Genomic DNA, 19,896 nt, shown 5'->3' with positions numbered 1-19,896 from the left:
CCACTGAGTTCACTGGACGTTGGGTGTCTAACCCGCTTAGCTATTTTCGAAAACCCATCCAAGCCCTGATCTACATCTTTAAGCCCCTAAATCCCTTTGAGAAACCGGCCCGGTGTGATAATTTCAATGGTATCTGCACTTGAGAAACCAGGCTTGAAATGCCAGGGGAATGAGTTGGATGCAGAGGCAATGAGACCCAGCGGTCTAAACACAGCACCGGGAGCCAGGAGCCAGACCTCCAAGCCCAGTGCTAGCCCCGGCTCTCCTTAGTCTTGGCCAAGTCCCAGTGGATTCATCGGTAAAATGGTGGGAGAGCTACTCAGCTACTGCACAGGGGTTTTGTGAGGCTCGTTTATTTGAAGCGCTACGTCCGTGCTCAATGTGGTTGTTATCATTTCATGCGCCTCCGGGTTGTGGCAGGGCTGTAAATTCCCTGCGATCGTTTTCCTTGTGGTGTTTGGAGTAAATATAAAACAACCCTAAATATGCGAGACTCTAATAAAAGGTTACAGATCTAAAAATGGACAGAGGATCACAGGGAATGCAAGGGTAAGGATACTGTATCCAAACTAGATGACCCATCCTTAGCATACAGCCTGCTTTCATCTGACTTCCCCTTCTGTGACTCACTCAGATACCCCCAGCCTGTTCCTTGGCAGCCCCTCTTCATTTTTGCCAGCATAATTTTGTTCAGTTACTCCAGCGTTCAGTGCTCTTCCTGTGACTGACTGTGGCCTGCAATGTAAATTAGTCTGCAAGGATATAATGAGAGCCAAGAGCGTCTTTAACCCTTGGGAGCCAAACGCATTTGAAAATGAGGTCCAAAAAAGGTCCCCATCAGAGGCACCCGAGGTCAGTAGGGCCGGAGCTGCTGGTCATTGCGAGGTACAGTTGGGAAAGGACAGGGAACGGGTGAGTTAAATAGGTATCCTTACTCCAGAAATGGTTCCACTGGGGCCACTTGTAGAGTAAGATGCTACCCAGAGTCGGTATTTAAGAGGCTTGATGAGGTCAAATAGTCTGCTCTTTGAGATGAACAGGGGTATGGCAGAACAAGGAGCAATGGTCTCAAGTTGCAGTGGGGGTGGTTTAGGTTGGATATTAGGAAACACTATTTCACTAGGAGGGTGGTGAAGCACTGGAATGGGTTACCTAGGGAGGTGGTGGAATCTCCTTCCTTAGAGGTTTTTAAGGCCTGGTTTGACAAAGCCCTGGCTGGGTTGATTTAGTTGGTGTTGGTCCTGCTTTGAGCAGGGGATTGGAGTAGATGACCTCCTGAGGTCACTTCCAACCCTCATCTTCTGTGATTCTATGAATCAGAACTTTCATGGAGACATCGTCTTGTGACCCCACCTCTCCTTGCATTCACAAACGGACGGCACCCTCTCCCTCCTGGTGGTTGGCTGCCGACTCTCATGATTTTATCTCACAGTTTGGGGGTGCTGTTGTTGTCGCCCCAACTCCTGGAGTGACATGATGGCTCAAAAGTCTCAGATTTCACTACCAAATAAAAGTTTCTACTCCCCCATGACTGTGGAGAAGACATGAATTCTAAATGCTCAAATTGCAGAAGGAAAATAAACAGAACCCCAAATATTTCATTTTAAAATATTCTAATGTTTAAGACAATTGTAATTTTTGGTGGGGGGGTGGAAGGAGCTTTTTGAAAGCTTGGGGTTGGCTATGCGGCACATATAAGTGACCATAGAGCCTGTCTTTACCTGGACAGAGTGTTGTTTTTTCCTGTGATGTCCCAGCAACTTCTCAGGACATCTGAAACATCCTGTTTTTTCATTGCATCAATCAAAAAATAATAATAATAAAAGCAATCTGTCTGTTCGGGACATATTGCTGCACCGAGCAGAAGTTGCATGTGTCCTGCAGAACTGCATTCAGAGCTAAAAGGAAAACCCATGTGGGGAGTCAGCTGTGCCAGGGAAGTGTACAGACACCGCTCACAGCAGGCATGGTCAAAGCTGTTCTTTTGCTCAGAGTGAACATCAGTGACATCTGATCGATGAGAAAACTCATTCAGATGTTATGTTACTGGAAAAAATCCTCTGCCCTGAGAAATATGCCAGCGTGGCGGTCAATTCAAGAGCTGGCAGTCCTGAGACCAGCGGGCAGAATAAAAAGTGTACGCTTGCCTTTTGTGGGCTATTTTGAATCCCTAAAAAATGTTGCCACAAAAGTCCCAGGTTTTTATTTTGAAAATATGATCACCCTTATTTAAGTGGAGGAGTAACTTTGGGAAAGAACGGATGTATTTTTAGCTTCTTTACAGCTGGAAGGAAAGGGGACGAGCCAGTATCATCTGATCAGCCAGCTCTCCACAGACAAGTCCCAAGCTCCTTTGTAGAGCACAGCTGAGGAATTGCTGCTCTATATATTACCACTTTTTCTTGTTATATCTGGCCCCGTTTATTTTTCAAAGACATAAGTTAAGTGTGGGGCACCATGGTCCAATAGATGGGGTGGGGAGATGGATAGGGAGTCGGGAGTCATATTTTTTCCTTTACTTTGAAGACAAAGTAGAAGAGAAGGATGGGCCAGTGGTTTGGGCACTAGCCCTGGAAGATGTGTAAGACCTGGTTTCAAGTCTCTTCTTTGCTCCTGGCTTTCCTACAGGCAAATCACTTTGTCTTCCAGTGGCTCCATAAGGCAAAGCGCTCCAAGAGGACAATGCGCTGGATGACTCAAAATGAAATGTCTGGGATCCGTCAAACAAACCAAAGTATTTTCTTTCCATTTTGCTGTTGGAAAACAAATGAAAAAGAAATTCCTCAAATCAAAATTTCCATGTTGCAGAAACCATCTCCGCTCCTTTGCCTTGCTTCATTTTCACTGAAAGACCAGCAGTTATATCCTCCCCTTGCCTTTCCCTTGACTTCTTCTGATATCCCTCTTAGCCAAAATTATTGTTGTCCCTACAAGACACAAAGTGATGAAGTGACTTGCCCAAGATCAGTATAAATAAAAATAAAACCCTATTCACTAGACGAGGCTGCTTCCAAGCACTGTAAATCCAGGAGGTTTATTTGGGATTTCTTTAATGGCTTTCAGGACATGGGATCATCCATGTGCAAATGGGAGAATCCCTGAAAGCTGGAGTGGGTGGGATGCAACAGCCACATGCAGGTGGGGCAGCTGATAACTGGCCAAACCCAGTGTTCGGTCACATGCTGGCAGACATAAGCTGTCTGGCTGCGACATTCTGTGTTGTGGCTTTTAGGACAACAAGCGTTAGGATCGTGGGAGCTGTGCAAAGTTGGGGAAAGCTCATGGCACCACATCTGCTCTGTCCTTTGTGCGTGGCCCTGCAGAGCTGGTGTTTTGGTGGAGAAACCAGAGCCATCAGGGCTGAGGATCTGCAAGGGAACCCTGGCTGCAAAGTGCTCTTCGGACACCACCACTTGCTTGGAGTTCAAGGGCTGAGAAAGCTCCCCTGCCAATTGCTGCATGGAGCATGCGCCTCGATAGAGGGAACTGCATGCCATCTGACACATGTTACAGACCACTTCTTTACCCAGCAAACTCTGTCTTCAGGGGGGAATGTGGTGGAGTCCCTTAGGAGTCATGGGATAAACATTCTTCCCTGCCTGCCCCTGCCCTTTCTTTTCAAGTGCTGACTAAAGGTGGCAGGCTGGCCAGTCTAGGGACTTCAGTCCTTTATACATGGGACAGGTCCAACACACAGACCTACTGGAAATGTGAGCCAAAGGGGCCAGCCCTAGCAGGGAGAAGGTAGTTCTATTTCCATGCCTGGTCATGGGTGTTGTGGCTATCCTGGCTTGGAAGTCTGGAAATATAGATTTGGTCCTTTGCCTTTTCCACAGACTCTCTTTGTGACCTGGGGCAAGTCTCTTCATCGCTCTGTGCCTCAGTTTCCTATCTCTACAATGGGGTAGGAAGTACTTCCTTGCCTCCCAAGGATGTGATGGGAATAGATGCACTCCCTTATGTGTGCTGCGGTGGTGGTCAAGAAGAGGAGAATGGATGCACTCAGGGCCAAAGGGCAGTGGCATCTAATTAGTGATGTGGACACCTCTCCTCATCTTCAGATTACAGCCACTTGGCTGCAGCTACACTAGCCTTTTTTCTGATGAATTTCCCACCACTGCTAATATAGCCTACCCTACTTGAGCCAGCAATAGGGGTTGAACCTGGAACTCTTTGCGGTGAAAACGTGAATTTCTACGGCACTTGAGCCGGAAGACCTAAATCCCCTACTTGGCCATTGTAGCAGAGTTAAGCTGTTCGGACCAGCCAGTAGAGGGAGCCAAAGACACACATTCTCCCAGCATGGTTCTGTGAAGCTCTGCTGGTGAAACTACCAGTGTAGACAAGCTTCAGGCATGTGGACGTTGAAAGGCATGAGCGATGACCATCCCGTGGATGGTGTGCACCGGTTAAAGTGTATTTCTGCTCCTTTGGGAAGCAACCCTTTGAGACCCTTGGCTGAAAGGGGCTATGGGGTGCAATATATTGCTATATGTTTTAAACTGCAAGGACATCAACCGGATTATTCAGCATTTAGAATGATTCACTTTGCCCAGCACTTTGTTTTGCTTAATTTAGGGCACAAGGGAAGGAATCTTTGGGCTCCTCCTCTATTTCCCCCCATGCATTCATTCAAGGACAGCTGGGTTCAGCTCCAGCTGGAGTATGTCATAGAATATCAGGGTTGGAAGGGACCTCAGGAGGTCATCTAGCCAACCTCCTGCTCAAAGCAGGACCAATCCCCAATTTTTGCACCAGATCCCTAAATGACGCTCTCAAGGACTGAGCTCACAACCCTGTGTTTAGCAGGCCAATGCTCAAACCACTGAGCTTTCCCTCCCCAATGTCAGTATTGCTTTAAGCACTGCATAGAACGGGGTCGCCTGCAAGCTATTTGCCTAAGGCCCACTGGCCTGTCTTCCTACCAAAGGTCTAAGAGTGATGGGAGGAAGAAGCCAACAGGGGAGAAAATGGGGAGGCGGATGCCCCAAAAATGTATGTTTCAGCATTGGCCAATCTGCGGAGAGCAATCCTATTTCCATGGTGGGATTTTGTGCACTCCCTAATGTACTGGTCCCTGTAAGTGGGCCAGAGAGCCAGGAATGCCAGTGTTCCCATCCTGCTCCTAACACGAGTTCTCCTGGTCACCTAAGCCAAGTCACGCTGCAGCCGAATTTTCAGAATGGGCCCCTGTTTTGGAGTGCGCAACCTGGGACATCTTGGGCATGATTTTTCAGAAGTGTTGAGCACCCACAACTCCCAGAGACTGCAGTGGGGTGCATATGGTCCGGGCAGGCAGCCTCCTCCTCCCTGGGATTTCTGTGTGGGTGTTGCCCACTAAGGCAGGGCCCCCACTGACTTTAATAGCAGTGGAGGACTCTGCATCTCAGAGAGCTCTCAGCAGTTCAGAGGAATGAGCCTTCAGGATGAAATATTTGTGTTGTCTTTTCATTATCTTACAATGCAGGAGAAAACAACCCTGTGTTACGTTCCTGGATTGACAATGGAAAAGACAGGCCTGGTCCTACTCTCCTGTACTCTATTGTAAATCAGAACCAGTTCAGGCCAATGAATTTCCTGTGGGAGTAAGTAAAAGGAAATACATTTTCACACCCTGCACTATTAGCCAATGGAACTCATTGCCACAAGATATCATGGGAGTCTGGATCTTAGAGGGTTTAAAAAAAAGACTGAACATTTATATGGATAATAAGAATATCCAGAGTTATAATGGTAAGGATTAAAAATAATAGGCCAGAGCTTTGGAAGGGATATAAACCCTCATGCTCCAAGGCATGCTCCAAGCTCTAACTAATGGTGGTCAGGAAGAAACATTCCCAGGGGCATTTATTCCAGGGAGTCTGGAACCTTTCTCTGAAGCAGCTGGTGCTAGTTACTGTTGGAGACAACATACCAAACCTGACCCAGAACAGCAATTGCTAGGTTCCTATGAGTTACAGCAGCACATAGCTGTCTTTAGCAAGAGGAGAATCAGGTCAGAGCGTTTTGTGACTGAGTGTTGTTGTTTGTGACTCATATATTAATTTTAACGCACAGCTCCTGCCTGTCCTTCTCACTCCCCTGCAGAAGTCAAGGCCCCTCAGCTGGTGCCGTCTGACGCAGGTTGTATCCCTCCTGGCATTACTGCCGGCTGGGTACAGAACATTCTCGCCAGAGGGGAGGGGAGGGCGGAGACGGGAACCCAGCACAGCTGCTCTCCGCTGTTACCTTGAGCTCTGGGGAACTTTAAAAAAAATATTTGGGATGGAGTCAGCTTGTTTTGTGTCAAAGACACACAGGAGTGTTCCAAGAGCAGGAGGGGGAGGGATCGGATGGGAGAATTCTTCGGTAACGCCATGCACAGATGGCTGCATCCCATGACCTTCACCTTGCACATTTGCTAGGGGAAGATCCCTCGGATTTCTCCTACATTCATTTTCCGGTCTCTTCCCAGGTGAAAGCTAACCAGCTTTTGAACCAAAGCACCAGGAGAGTCGAACGCCCCGTCTAGGGCCTGATTCTGCACTCACGTTGGTGTAAACTGGGAGCGACTCCAGGAATGGGATCATACCGGCGTACAGGACAGGAGAGTCCTCAGGCCATTAGCCTCCACTCAGGAGCCTTGCATGTTATTGAGAGTATTGCAGTAGCACTTAAAGTCCCAAGCAAAATCAGCATCCTATTGAGTTAGACACTGGTCAGATATAGAACCTGCTGTCTAAACGCAGGCAAAGTGACTTGTCATAAAGCAGAGTTTGGAAGAGGACCCAGGTTACCTGAGTCCCACTAGAGCGCTTTATCCACTCACCACACTGCCTCTCTCGTGTCTAGTCACCACCAAGTGCAGCTAAGACTATAGCGTTTGTCACCCGTTGCTCCTCAGTGAGCCAATGGGAACTAAGGATGCTCAGCAGTAGTGAGAATCAGGCCCGGAGTTATTGCATCAAAGAGAGACTGTGCTGCGGGTGTAACCCACACACCTCCTGGGTGTGGTGTCCTGTCCTAGTTAGTGGCACCAAGACCACTATAAAAGGAGTCTGCTTAGCAGCCAGTTGGCTTTTAGCTCATGCAGAAGAGACTCATGCACTAAGCTCCAGAGGCCCCAGGTTTGATCCCGCCCACCAACGACCAGGGTCTGTTGGCATTACATGGGCAGCACACAATAATGGTTCAGTGTCCCGAGCATTCAAATAGCAACCAGAGTGTGTTTTTTGTTTCCTTCACTCACTTCATAGAATCATAGAATATCAGGGTTGGAAGGGAGCTCAGGAGGCCATCTAGTCCAATCCCCTGCTCAAAGCAGGACCCATCCCCAACTAAATCATCCCAGACAGGGCTTTGTCAAGCCTAACCTTAAAAACCTCAAAGGAAGGAGATTCCACCATGTCCCTAGGTAACCCACTGCAGTACTTCACCACGCTCCTAGTGAAAAAGTTTTTCCTAATATCCAACCTAAATCTCCCCCACTGCAACTTGAGACCATTACTCCTTGTTCTGTCATCTGCTACCACTGAGAACAGTCTAGAGCCATCCTCTTTGGAACCCCCTTTCAGGTAGTTGAAAGCAGCTATCAAATCCCCCCTCATTCTTCTCTTCTGTAGACTAAACATCCCCAGTTCCCTCAGCCTCTCCTCATAAGAATGGGCTCTGTGGATATGGGGAAAGTGGTGGATGTGATCTATCTTGACTTCAGCAGAGCTTCAGATACGGTCTCCCACAGTATTCTTGACAGCAAGTTAAAAAAGTATGGATTGGATGAATGGACTATAATGTGGATAGAAAGCTGGCTAGATTGCCGGGTTCAACGGGTAGTGATCAATGGCTTGATATCTAGCTGGCAGCTGGTATCAAGCGGAGTACCCCAGGGGTCGGTCCTGGGGCCGGTTTTGTTCAACATCTTCATAAATGATCTGGAGGATGGTGTGGATTACACCCTCAGCAAGTTCGCAGATAATACTAAACTGGGAGGAGAGGTAGATACACTGGAGGTAGGGATAGGGTCCAGAGTGACCTAGACAAATTGGAGGATTGGGTCAAAAGAAATTTGATGAGGTTCAACAAGGACAAGTGCAAAGTCCTACACTGGGAAGGAAGAATCCCATGCACCGCTACAGACTGAGGACCGACTGGCTAAGCGGCAGTTCTGCGGAAAAGGACCTGGGGGTGACAGTGAATGAGAAGCTGGATACGAGTCAACAGTGTGCCCTTGTTGCCAAGAAGGCCAATGGCATTTTGGGCTGCATTAATAGGAGCATTGCCAGCAGATCGAGGGATGTGATTATTCTCCTCTATTCAGCACTGGTGAGGCCACACCTGGAGTACTGTGTCCCGTTTTGGGCCCCCCACTAGAGAAAGGATGTGGACAAATTGGAGAGAGTCCAGCGGAGGGCAACGAAAATGATGTGGGGGCTGGGGCACATGACTTATGAGGAGCGGCTGAGGGAACTGGGGTTACTTAGTCTGCGGAAGAGAAGAGTGAGGGGGGATTTGATAGCAGCCTTCAACTACCTGCAGGGGGGTTCCAAAGAGGATGGATCTAGACTGTTCTCAGTGGTAGCAGATGACAGAATGAGGAGTAATGGTCTCAAGTTGCAGAGGGGGAGTTTTGGTTGGATATTAGGAAACACTATTTCACTAGGAGGGCGGTGAAACACTGGAATGGGTTCCCTAGGGAGATGGTGGAATCTTCATCCTTAGATGTTTTTAAGGCCCAGCTTGACAGAGCCCTGGCTGGGATGATTTAGTTGGGTTTGGTCTTGCTTTGAGCAGGGGGTTGGACTAGATGACCTCCTGAGGTCCCTTCCAACCCTGATCTTCTATGATTCTATGATTCTAAGTCATGTGTTCCAGTCCCCTAATCATTTTTGTTGCCCTCCGCTGGACTCTTTCCAATTTTTCCACATCCTTCCTGTAGTGTGGGGCCCAAAACTGGACACAGTACTCCAGATGAAGCCTCACCAATGTCGAATAGAGGGGAACGATCACGTCCCTCGATCTGCTGGCAATGCCCCTACTTATACCGTCCAAAATGTTGTTAGCCTTCTTGTCAACAAGGGCACACTGTTTACTCATATCCAGCTTCTCACCCACTGTAACCCCTAGGTCCTTTTCTGCAGAACTGCTGCCTAGCCATTCGGTCTCTAGTCTGTAGCGGTACATGGGATTCTTCCGTCCTAAGTGCAGGAGTCTGCACTTGTCCTTGTTGAACCTCATCAGATTTCTTTTGGCCCAATCCTCCAATTTGTCTATGTCCCTCTATATCCTATCCCTACCCTCCAGCATATCTACTTCCGGGGAACCGGGACTGAGAATAGTGGAGGTCACTGCACATTAGTCCAACAGCTTGTTATTTTCTCATTTGGTGTACTGATTCTGGTTTGCACCTCACTCTGCAGGTGAGCATAACGTGAGAGAGCTTTCTGTGAGGAGCTTGCAGACTTAGATCAAGGGCTGACAGGATAGGCTGAGGGACCAGTGAAAGGCAGCCCGCAGAGAGAGGCTGGGAGGACAAAGGTGAACAGAGCCCTGCCTTCTTCAGAGCTTATTCCAAAGCTCAGTGTAGTCCTGGGAATCATCCCATTGACTCAAATGGGCTTGGGACCAGGGCCCCGATGCGCCGGGCAGTGAAGGAAGCGGCATTCCACTCCCTGAACCACCAGGCAAACAAATATTGAACAGTTGCCTCATTCACTGAGCATCCTCTAGGGCAGGGGTCAGCTGAGGGAGCATCTGTGATCAGGGGTGATCATGCCACTGAAGACTGGGTTGTAGCGCTCTGCTTTGCAGCTGTCATGTTCTTTGTAAGGGAGTTATTTTTCATGTGTGTGTACAAAAATGTGAGATTTGAATCTCTTGTCCCATGCACATGTGGGTGCATACATGAATGCACACGGGGTATTTTTCATTCTTTCACACTGTCCTGACTACCCCATTTTAACCTCCACGCCTCCAAAGAGACAGATCAATGCCACAGATCAATAGGTAACTCTGGAAATCTTTGTCCGCGTCTCCACCTTGCGGGTTCTTCTTAGGAACTGATATCGTGGGGATGCTAAAGGGGGTCGTGAACTGTGCACTGAAGATGCTATCACATCAAGCCCAGTGTTTACACGCTGCTGCCAGGTTATTGAAGATCAGAGAGTAACTAGCCCTAAACATAGCTACTCCTGGAGTGGAGCGTGTCTAGGCTGGTTGATACATGCTCAGCTGCTGACCTGAAGCTGACCTTTAAGACCCTTGAGTTATCAGGGGGAAGCAGCCATGCAGTGGGGCTGAGGACCACCTAGCGTGCAATGTGAAGGGCACAGTGATTGAATGCAACTTGGCGAAGAAGCTATAGACCGGTCTAGGGACATATCTATAGACCCTGTGCTGGTGACAATCAACATAGTGTCATAGACTGCAACAGAGTTTTGTCCATATATACATGGCAGTCCACGGGGCTGTGCTGCTTGATAGCCTCTGACGCTCTAGCCTATGAAACCCTGCGGGCCAAATCCTGCTCTGGTGTAAGAAAGCACAAATGCCATTGACTTTAGGGAATGTTGTGCCCAAGCAAACCAGGGCAGAATTTGGTCTAATGCGCCCCCAAAGATTCATTTACAAAGCCAGCTGCACTTTCAGGGGGTCTTTCAGATTCACCGGGGTGCCTCAGGAAGCGTTAATTCCGCGGAGATCGTCAAAGACAAAGGTCACTAGGCAGGGGTGAGTCTAGCTGCAGGAGGACGGGGAATGGGTTCCCTGCCAGAGAAAACTCTCACTGCAGGTTGGAAGTCATAGACTCATGGTCAACAGGGAGCGTCATGACCAGGGATCCTAATTTTCCGTGATAAAAATCTCCAAAATTCTCTGATAAAAAACCATAACATTTTTCTGCGACGAAAATGAAATGCTGATCTATAGTTTCCCTACCCACAATATATATAGGTATCAGTTGAACACTATGTTTTATTGATATATTTACAATTTTTAAGCTGACAGCCTGAGCCCTGCCACATGGGGCTGACAGGCCAAATGCCACCCATTCTCCTGATTAGCTGAATTTTTGACTGTCCGATCTGGCCCTGGTCCCAATTAGGTCCGCTAATCGGGATTCCACTGCATAGGGTTTTATTTTTTCACAAAATGTAAAAACTAAAGATTCTCTGTAAAAAACACAAAGGCCACATTTTTCTGCATTTTTTTCTGAGGCTGATGGATTTCTAGGCTCCCTGGTCATGACCATCTAGATGACCTCCAGCAGAAGACAGGCCAGAAAATCCACCCTGCAGCCCCTCACCACAGCTGCTGACTCATCCATCGGTTGTGTCAGTGTGGCGGGCAATCTAATGCCTGGCAGTTATCCCCATGCTGAGAGGGGATGGTGCATACAGCCACCTCAGCTCTCTCCTCTGATCGTGTGCCCATCCCAGCAGCTCGCTGGGGCTGTGGAGCGAGGAGCAGCTGTCCCCAATTCCATTGTGTTTGGAATCACTGGCAAAGGCACCTGGAGCCCAGGCCCTGCACTTCCTTGTATGTCTTTGTTATGAATCAAAACTGAGGCACGCAGCCCTCAGCCAAGAGTGCTGGGGAGCGCTAGGTTGGGGTCTGGGCCTGCTCGTGGCGGGAGAGGCTCCTGCACCTTCTCCTCTGCCCTGTGATCCCACCCTGGGCTGAGCAGGCGTTCAGCCTTGCAGGGACGGATGAGACCTAATGACACCACAGCGTGGCTGGCTGCAGTGTTTGGGGTTTTTCTGGGTGGGCTCTCCAGTAGGTTCTGACCAGGCCTGTCCCTGCTGAGATTGGGGGATGACGATTATTCCTTGTATAGCACCGTACATTCACCCAGCACTGAGTCACATGCCTCTCTCCGTTACACTGCCCTACATTCAGAGGAGCCCCTTCGCATCTCACACAGCTATCCTGTGTCTACCAGTGTGCATACAAGCTGAGCCTGGACCTGAGAAATTCTGAGCATCCTGGTGAGGGGAGAGTCCTTCATGATCAACACTTCTTTCTCAGGAACGCCCCAATGAGCCACGCTCCCTACTGCAGTGGGCTTAGAGCCTGAGGGTGTATGCAGGGCTGGAGTTAGGGGTAGGCAACCTAGGTGACCTCCTGAGGTGCCGGGCTCGGGGTGTGCTGGGCTTGGGGGGCTGGTTTTGTTGTTAGCACGAATAAATACAGATTTACAGATCCTAGCATATAAATGTATCCTCTTCTATGACAGGGATAAACTAGGCATGCAAATCGGGTATCAAAGTCGGGAAATAGGCTACAAATGCAATAAAAAATAAGGCATGGGCCAGCCATGGGTGTCTAATCGCAGTGTAGGCACAGTCTTAGAAGAAACCCTTTGTCTCAGATCACTATGGTCACCAGGGTGATTTTTGGGGATCTTCCCCAGTGTAAATACAGCTACAGAAATCACCCCCTTGCCCGTACAACCGCAAACATTAAAGATCAAATCCTCAACTGGTGTAAATCAGCATAATCCTACTAACTGTGCTGATTTACACCAGCCTAGGGGCTTGTCCACACTTGGGAATTCACCGACATAGCTATGCTGGAATAATTACTCCAGAATAGTCATTTTGGTGTAAGCCCTTGTCTGGACACCCTTATTCTGTATTCATACAGGGAGCTGTTCTGGGATCACTATTTCAGTGAATTCCCAAGAGCTGACAAACCTGAAGTCTGTAGATTCTTATGGTGCAAAGTTTCCAGGACATTTTGTGGGCACCTTTTCCCAGCGTGAAAGTTTTCAATTCCATCCAATCCAATGCCCCAGCATTGAACAGAGGGAATTTCTTTATGCACTGGGGCCAGTGATGGCATGGGGTGGAAGGACTTGAGTGTGAATTGTATGAAATAGAGCCAAACACTGTACTATCATCCACAGGCCTCCACGTACATGCTCTGCTATTGCCAGTCTTAGTACGAGCAGGATCAGGCGATGGGTGTTCAGATCCCTAAAATGGCCCCCTCAAGGATTGAACTCACAACCCTGGGTTTAGCAGGCCAATGCTCAAACCACTGAGCTATCCCTCCCCCCAATGTCACCTGACATTGTTCATGTTTCGTGGGTGGGTGACCCTCAATGCTCAAACCCCCACAGAGATTTCAAGCTGATCCCACTGTCATTTCCAAAGTCTAATCCCACACCATTAGCCAATGGGAGCTTTTCCGACTTCAGCTAGCTTGGGCTCCCAGTGTGGAAACGGGTGTGCTGTGCACTCAGATGAGTGCTTGTGACATGTTCCTTTTCCACGAACCCCTCGGGGAGCAAACAATCAGTTCACACAAGTGTTTGTGTAAAGGAAATACAAAAGCTGCAAATACCAGTGCAGGGAATTGATGGTGTATATTCCGAAGGACACACACAACTCCTTTTTATGGCAATCACCCAGCTCTAAAAATGTTCTTATTGATCGTAAAATTACCCAGCTCCTTCCTATGCCTAGCTGCAACATCTGACTCCTGTTTGTTTCTGCACAAAGGATTCACATTTTTCTGTTCAATAATATGCAAACTGTCTCTAATGAATGCATCATGATGAGCAGCACTGCCAGGGGTGTATTTTTATGTGTAGTACATTATCCAGCCAGTAGATGTCTCTGTGTGCTGTATAAAATCATAGGACTGGAAGGGACCTCAAGAGGTCATCTTATCTAGTCCTCTGCACTCATGGCAGGACTAAATATTATCTAGACCATCCCTGACAGGTGTTTGTCTAACCTGTTCTTAAAAATCTCCAGTGATGGAGATCCCACAATCTCCCTAGGCAATTATTTATTTAGCCACCCGGGAAGTTAGGAATTTTTTCCTAATGTCCAACCTAAACCTCCTTTGCTGCAATTTAAGCCCATTGCTTCTTGTCCTATCCTCAGAGGGTAAGAAGAACAATGTTTCTCCCTCCTCCTTGTAACAACCTTTTATGTACTTGAAAACAGTTATGTCCCCTCTCAGTCTTCTGTTCTCCAGACTAAACAAACCCAATTTGTTCAATCTTCCCTCACAGGTCATGTTTTCTAGACCCTTAATCATTTTTGTTGCTCTTCTCTGGACTTTCTCCAATTTGTCCACATCTTTCCTGAAATGTGGCGCCCAGAACTGGACACAATACTCCAGTTGAGGCCTAATCAGTGCAGAGTAGAGAGGAAGAATTACTTCTCATGTCTTGCTTACAGCACTCCTGCTAATACATCCCAGAATGACATTTGCTTTTTTTGGGACAGCGTTACACTGTTGACTCATATTTAGCTTGTGTTCACGATAACTGAGGCACAGGGAGACTAAGACCCAGATCCCCGGAAACCAGTTAGAGTTTGGCACCTAACTACCTTTGAGGATCTGGTTCTAAATGACTCGCTCAAGGTCACACAGGAAGCCTGTGGCAAAGCTGGGGCACATGCCCCAAGTCCTAGGCTAGTGTCCGAACCACCGGATCATCCTTCCTCTCTACTGCAGCTTACTTTGTCTGGGCCTGAGCTTTGAGGCTATACAACAAAATGGGACAACTCTGAATATTAGATTCTGGCTTTTATTTTTACTGTGTCACTGGCCTGAGTTTGGCCTGAGAGAACTGCAGGGGGAGTAGCGGGGAGAGAAGGGCTTAACCGCTCAGAGGGGCAAGAATTTATTTTTAGTCTGTATTCAGTAACAGTAGAAACAGTAGATCAAGAAAACAGAAACAGTAGATCAAGCTCCGCGGCGTCCTGTATTGCATAGGTCATTTGGGCCATTGCCATGGCAGTAGCTCATGAAAGGCAAACCAGCGCCAGCTAGGGGACTAAACGAATAGCAGAGAAGGTAACGATGGCCCACACTTGTTAGGTTGGACACTGGTCATTCTTTGCAGCTATTTTCCTTGCACAATGATTACTTTGTCCGAATTAAAACAGAGAATCAGCTCCCAGATCTCGCGTCTTCTGACCATCCTCACACTGAACTTCTGAATCGGGACTTCACGTGCTAGCTTTTTAAAATTAATTATGATTTGTGTTGCCGGAATACCTAGGCACTCCAGTCACGGACCAGAATCCCATTGTGCTAGGCACTGTACAAACACAGAACACAAAGTCAGTCACTGCCCCAAAGAGTTTATAGTCTAATTAAGTGGATCTGACAAGCTAAGTAATTATTAAGTGGATTTTCCTTACTGGGTAGACAGCTCCAGAGGTTGAAGTATATTCTCTATCTCCAATGCAAGTATAGTATCTATCCCCAGTAGCAATGCAAACTTCCCTCAAACAACCCGGCGCAGAAAGTTGGGTGCTATTATTGCCTATGGTTTCTCCAGCACCTCACAGGACATAAGGAAGAGCTCAGAAGTTCTGGGCTTGATGCAGGAATTACGGGGCGAAATTCTCTGGCCGGGGCGCTGCAGGAGGTCAGAGTAGAGGGTTGTAAGGGTCCTTTCTGACCTTAAACTCTATGAAGCTCTGAACACAGTTCCTGCCCTCAAGACTGTACAGACAAAGGATGTGGGAGTGGGACAGACGTATGGGGCTAGATCCTCAGCTCCATTGAGTTTAAAAAAGCGGCATGGATTTACACCAGATGTGAATCTGGCCCCAAAGCTGCCTCAGATAATAGTAGGCACAGAGCCTTTCAGTTGCATATGAACCCCCATCCTCATCCTCTCCTGTGTCCTGGTGCCCCAGCTGTTCACTCCCACTTAGCACTCCCTGGTTAAATACAGCAAGATCTCTTTCCTCCCTGCCCACCGCACCCCAGGGAATTGGGGCTGAGCATGGGGGACAAAAAGAGAAAAGCAGAAGAGACGGTCAGAAGGTCCCACTGGAGTTTAGAGATGGGGGAGAGGCCTGGCCCTGGGATATGGACTAGCTCTGCTGGACTCTCTCCCTGCCCCCACAGAGAGAACAAGGCTGGAAGCTGCTCTGATGAATCTCCTAGGGCTGAGAGAGAACATAATTGCCCCACCCCTGCAGTGTAGGCCAGCTCCAGGCTCTCCTCCCCAGCTCCATCCTTCTGTCTCCACGGCCCATTCAGTCCTTGGTGTCTCTGCTGAGACTCTTACCATCCTCCATCCACTGGGAACAGGACTGATGCCACCAGCTGGTGAGGACAGCAGGGGCCTCAGGCCTCACTGGAGACAGATTTGAATCAGTAACAAAAAAGTGGAAGATTCGTGGGAGCTTTTCCTTATCATAATCTGTGAAGAAGGAATAAATGGCATTCACAATCACTGCCATCAGCGCAGAGCAACAAGTCACACGGTTGCAAGCCACTGGGGATGCTGGCCCATTTGGAACATGCTACCTGCATCACAACGTCCTTGGAATTACACACTAACATGACCACGGGGGGCATTTCTTCCTGACCGTGGACAATTACTGAATGGCTTATGTCCTGAAACAGGAGGATTTAAACTGAATGTAAGCGCAGATGTTCTTGTTATATATATATATATATACACATAGTCTAAACTTTCATTGAAACCGTCTGAGCTCTTTGCCTCAAGAATATATTGTGGTGTGGAGTTCTGCTGGTTAACACTGTGTGTATGTGTATGAAAGTATGTCCTTTTACTAGCTGCATATTGACTGCCGTACCTTTATATTCATTGAATGTTCCCTTGTTCTTGTATGGAGAGACAACATTCACTGGGTCCTCCTATTCACTCTCTCTGTGCCACTGGTTGTTCTATCCACCTCAATCTGTGTCCTCTCATTTAACTGGCATCAGAATCTGGCCCATAAAGTGGTGAGGCAGCAGGCTTCCTACAACCATGTCCCATGGGCCAAACAGCACATAAGGGGTGGCATTTATCGCTGGTGTAAGTCCAGTGAGGACAATGTAATAGCACCAGGGGTGAATCTGGCCCAGGGAGCATTTTCTTATCTTGTCCTTTTTCATTCTGTGGTATTTATCAGGCTCCCATTACTTGAGTATCTGAGCACCTAACTCTCCTTCATGTATTTAGGCCCACAAACCTCCCCTCCCCCCCCCCCCCCCGGTGAGGTAGAGCAGTGCTATCATCCCATTGTACAGATGGGGAACTGAGGCACAGAGAGCCTAAAATGACATCACCAGGAAATCGCTGGTGGGGCAAGGCCTTGAATCCAGATCTCCCAAGTCCTAACTCCTGCACGGCCCTTTTAAAAATACACTCAGTGCCTTCCATAGTCAAAGCACTCTGCTACAGCAGCATTAACAGATTAAGCTCTGCAAACGCCCTGTCAGACACACAGGCTGGCATTAGAATCCACGCGGAAACTGAGGCATTGAACTGGAGCGACTTGCCCAGACCTACCCGAGGCATCACGCCCCCCCCAGCACAGTAGTGATCACAGTCCACATGGCTCCCAGTGCTGGGCCCCAGACTGCGCCCCCTCCGTCCCCCCCAAATAGAACGTCTGCAATGTTTTTTAAAGCGGCGATTCTCCTTAAATGTGAACCCCTTCCGGTGGCTGGTTTCTTGCCCGGAGCACGCGCTTCCTCTGTGTTTGTGAGTCGCTGCTTAGGTTAACAGCGAAAGTACGTTTTTAACCCTCTCTGCCCTGCTGGGCTACAGCAGCTTGGGGAGCGCAACCTCATGCATCCCCCACAACGCTGCAGGACTGTTCTCCGGGCTGATGGCCAGGGGTGGCTCGACCACTTTCGCCGCCCCAAGCAGTCGCCGCCCGAAAGCCGCCATGGCGGGAAGAGCAGCGGAGCTGCTGCGGGATGCGGACCGCCGCCCCGTTCTAAATGCCGCCCCAAGCACCTGCTTGGAAAGCTGGCGCCTGGAGCCGGCCCTGCTGATGGCGTATGCTGGAGGCAGAAGGAAAACGGCCTGGTTTCCAGATGCCAGGTGGGGCTCACAACAGTCGCAGCTGGGGAATCTCTTGCTGTGGAAACTCAGTAAACTGGAGCGGCAAGCGTTCAGAAAAAGTAAGGGTGGAAGGCCCTTTGCCAGGGTACCGTTGCACTCCGTACGCTGCCTCAAGGGCTGGCTTTGCTTCAAGAGGTGGCTACTCAGCCTGGGATTTGTGAGGAGGGAGAGACACCTGGCGGGAATACAGAGGAATAGCCTCTTTGGCACTGTATGTATATATATGTCTCTTCTTCCTATATGTTCCATTCTACGCATCCGATGCAGTGGGCTGTAGCCCACGAAAGCTTATGCTCAAATACATTTGTGAGTCTCTAAGGTGCCACAAGTCCTCCTGTTCTTTTTGCAGATACAGACGAACACGGCTGCTACTCTGAAACCTGTGTTTGAATGTCTGTCTGCTTTAGAATACTCCTGGGCCAGCTTAATACCGGTCATTTACATCATCTCCACAGTCCGTGTGCTTCTTTCATGCCACAGCTCTTTACAAACCACGGTGTCTGCTCACAAGAATTGCGCCACTTGCCAGCTACTGCTACAATGCAGCTACCTCTGGGGTGGAACATGACAGCCATTTAACAGCATACAACATGCCCACATCACAATGTAGGGCCACAGTTTAGAAAAGCACTTAAGCATTTGCTTAAAGTTAAGCATGCACATATATGCTTTGCTGAATAGAGATGCTAACTTGAATTAGGTGGTAGGAGAGAAAGTAAAGAAAATTGAAACTTCAGGGGAATATTTAAGATGGCAGAATGTACCAACCCATCTGAAATTTGGCCTGGACACAAAATAACAAAATATCATGGGACGTTCAGTTACAGTAAGTGGTCAAGAGCTTGGTTTATTAAACATTTGAATCAAGACAGAGGGAAGGGCGCCCTCTACTGGATCGTCAGCACAGATGACTGCATCACCCCTAGAGTGGGCCTGGGTGAAAGTTTTTGGATGAAACCTTTTTCTCCAAACCTCCAGGTTCATGTCAACCGAAACATTTTGAGAACGTGTGTCAAATTCCCAAACAAACAAAAAATTTCAAACAAGTCAAAAGGTTTTGTTTCGACGTTTTCAAAACAAAACATTTGGGCTGTTTGACTGGAAATGACTTTTTGTTTCAAAATGCACTTCAATTTTTTTAAAAGGCAAAAACACTTGAATACGAAACAAAACATTTCATTTGACATCCTCCCCCCCACACCCATTCCCCCCCCCGACTTTTTTGGTCTCCAAAAAATTCAAAATTTTTTGGTTTCATATCAGACCAAAACTAGTAATAATAATGACAGTGTTGCATTAGTTTGCACTGAACAAGTGCGTACACCCAAACCAGGAGAATTGGAACAGTAACTTGCCCTCAACCTTTCCAGCTCTTAGAAGGAGGTTTTTGTGTCTTTAGTTGCAGAGCTATTGGAATCTCCTTAGCATATTCTGAATTCCTGATGAGATGAGCTCATCACTGCCCTCCCAACAGTGGTGCTTGGGGCTGCTTTATTTATCATAGAATCATAGAATATCAGGGTTGGAAGGGACCTCAGGAGGTCATTTATTTATTTGCAGGGCCTTTCTGTTTGCAAAATCACCTTGCCATGTGGAATCATCTGCCTAATTGTGAATCCAGGGTGAACACATCCATACCAAGCCTAGGTGGCCATATTAGGGGATCTGGTGATCCTTTCTGACCTTAAAGTCTATGATCTGGAAATCATTAAGCAGATAATATGCAAAGCAGACAGAGCCCAAAGGATCACAGAGGGTAAGCCCACTCTTGAAGAGAAAGAATAAAATGTTAATTCTTAGCTTCATTATTCCTTTCTCAGTATTGTTCAGGGCCCTACCTATGATCTTATATGACCCTCATCACCATGGAATGGGCAACAGGGGATGGATCACTTGAGGATTACCTGTTCTGTTCATTCCCTCTGAAGCACCTGGCTCTGGCCACTGTTGGAAGACTATGTGGGCCTTTGGTTTGACCCAGTATGGCCATTCATATGTTCTTATGCTCATATTATCCCAGTACATCACAGTCATTCATGAATTAGTATCATCCCCATTTTGTAGATGGGGAACTAAGG

Source organism: Eretmochelys imbricata, chromosome 3, assembly GCF_965152235.1.
Source record: "Eretmochelys imbricata isolate rEreImb1 chromosome 3, rEreImb1.hap1, whole genome shotgun sequence".
In the NCBI taxonomy this organism is placed as follows: Eukaryota; Metazoa; Chordata; order Testudines; family Cheloniidae; genus Eretmochelys; species Eretmochelys imbricata.
Note: the sequence above shows the minus strand (reverse complement) of the source record.